Source organism: Pinus tabuliformis, chromosome 3_1, assembly GCF_031772625.1.
Source record: "Pinus tabuliformis cultivar Carrire ecotype Pingquan chromosome 3_1, CPIR1, whole genome shotgun sequence".
NCBI lineage: Eukaryota > Viridiplantae > Streptophyta > Pinopsida > Pinales > Pinaceae > Pinus > Pinus tabuliformis.
In genome coordinates this window covers 865,757,070-865,759,320 of record NC_142301.1, presented here as the reverse complement: position 1 = coordinate 865,759,320, position 2,251 = coordinate 865,757,070, and the positions used below count along the sequence as shown (strand labels likewise).

The window sequence follows — 2,251 nt, the reverse complement described above, 5'->3', positions numbered from 1 at the left end:
ACTTTGAGAATTCGCAATGATTCTAGCGTGTTCTTACACTATTTGATCATAACATGATAACAATGAATTCCTATGATTGCCGAAACTCAGCGAGTATAACTGAGATTGCCCCGCCGGAGCCCTGGCATCTTTTCAGAAAACCCCTGCGTACTTCAATCCCATTGCTAATAGCCGAAATCCAAACCTCGAAATGTCTCAAATGTGCAGAGCAGCCTGACAAGAAGAGGAGCTATAACAGAGAAAATTCATGGATCTAACTTGTTTATATTTTCAAAATTGATGCGTGCTTCACTTTACGCGAGTAAAAATATTAACTTGAAGCGATGTTTTGAGCAGGAAATACGAGATGGAGAGAAGGAATGGACTGCTTGAATGATTCCGGGTTAGATCAGTGAACATTTGAATCCGCTCCTGCTTTTATTGCTTTCTCCAGGACGGAAACCCAGAAGTTCGATCATATGTATAATAAAGCCCTCAGAACCAAGAGGGAATGACAGATTAGAAACCACCCTGTACAGCAGTTGGGTATTCGATGATGTCCATTGACGACAGTCAGCGACTGAGCCGCTCTTCTTTCATATGGTGGATGAGCCCTTCACTAAAGTGCAGAGTGAGCTTGTACAAGTTTCCAATAATTCTACTCAATCTTTTGCACGCCAGAGGTTCGCGGATGCTTGCGAAGCTGCTTTGAATGAGCAAATCAATGTAGAATATAATGTCTCATATATTTACCATGCTCTCTTTGCGTATTTTGATCGAGATAATGTTGGTCTGCCAGGATTTGCAAAGTACTTCAAACAGGTGAGTGATGAAGAACGTGGCCATGCAGAAATGCTCATGAAATACCAGAATGTGCGTGGTGGGAAAGTCAAGTTTCAATCCATCTTGATGCCTGTCATGAAATTTGATCATCCTGAAAAGGGGGACGCCTTATATGCCATGGAGCTTGGACGTACGACGCACAGGTGAGACAAATCGACTCAGGCAACGATGGTATTTGCCTTAGGCAAGGTAAAATCGGTCCAGGCAATACCCATTGACTCAGAATGTCGCTCAGACAACCAACGGTCTCCTTCAAGCAATGAATTGCTCAGTTTCAGGGCTGAGAGTGGAAACTAAGCTAGAAATTTGAAAGGAACTTTTTCCGCAACCTTTAATCTCTTAGACTCCATGAAATGGACAGTAAAAACGCCTCCGGTTTATTAGGCTTGGGTTTCAGAAACGAAAATCCAAAGGCCACTCACCTTCGAAGTCCGCAATCTCCATGATAGAAGGCGCTGGAATTCGATCTCCTTCTCCTTCAATGCACACTTCCAAATTATTCAAATTCCAAATTATTCAAATGCAAATAACGCTCAGTGCACTGCAGAAAACGAATAAAGCAGAACAAATATAATTGCTTTTGTCAGACAACAAATTTTAGTGGAGCATCAGGATCCCTATGGACAGGACAACGCTCAAGTTATGACAGCGCTCAGGTGAACGTTTAGGAACAGTACAGCGTTCAAGCGTTTCAATGTCAGGATGACAACACAATAGAGATTTAAATTGTCAAGACAACGCTTCTTTTACAGAACGTTTATAAACAATAAAGAGCGCAGGCATAATTTAAAGGACAGAGGGCGCAAGTAACGCAGAAGAGAGAGAGCGCAGGTATGATTTCAAGGGTCAGACAGAGAGGCTTAAAATAGCTAAAGTTAGCAGATTTCTGGCAAACAATGAATTAATGGAGCTTTATAGGTAATGGGCAGAACTGGAAGGTCTGCACAAATGACATATACATAGAGACCACAAAACAAGTGGCTCAAATATGAGCAGGGCCAAAATTCGCCTGCTCTGATACCATGTTAAACACACATGGAAAACATAGAATAGGAAAGATAAATCAGTGAATTCCTTTTTTTATTAACATCAGATATACATTTATAATACAATGTTGTGACTCTTGGGTTTCAGATCCCAAGGTCTCTTGGACTCCTTTTGTCCATTCGACTTCCACACTAACCCACTTAGGATTAGGTGTCCAACAGAAAATGGGAAAATTGTCAAACCAATCAAACTTGCGAGAATCAGAAATATATAACACAAGGAAGTAGTTTAATCCACCAGAGGTCGAGCCCTTAGCCACCAGCGAACACTGCTGAGCTACTTCAGAGAATATGAATGAACAACAACGTCAATTATATATTAATCATTGAACTCAAGTAGCATTACAATACGGTGGTTTTCTTCAACAGCACGTGTCTATAAA

General features: G+C 41.1%; 1 pseudogene; it reads left to right on the top strand.

Annotated features, from left to right (window-relative positions):
- The first annotated feature begins 579 nt into the window (after window positions 1-579).
- LOC149190327 (ferritin-1, chloroplastic pseudogene) lies at window positions 580-969 on the top strand (annotated as a pseudogene).
- Window positions 970-2,251: the final 1,282 nt, after the last annotated feature.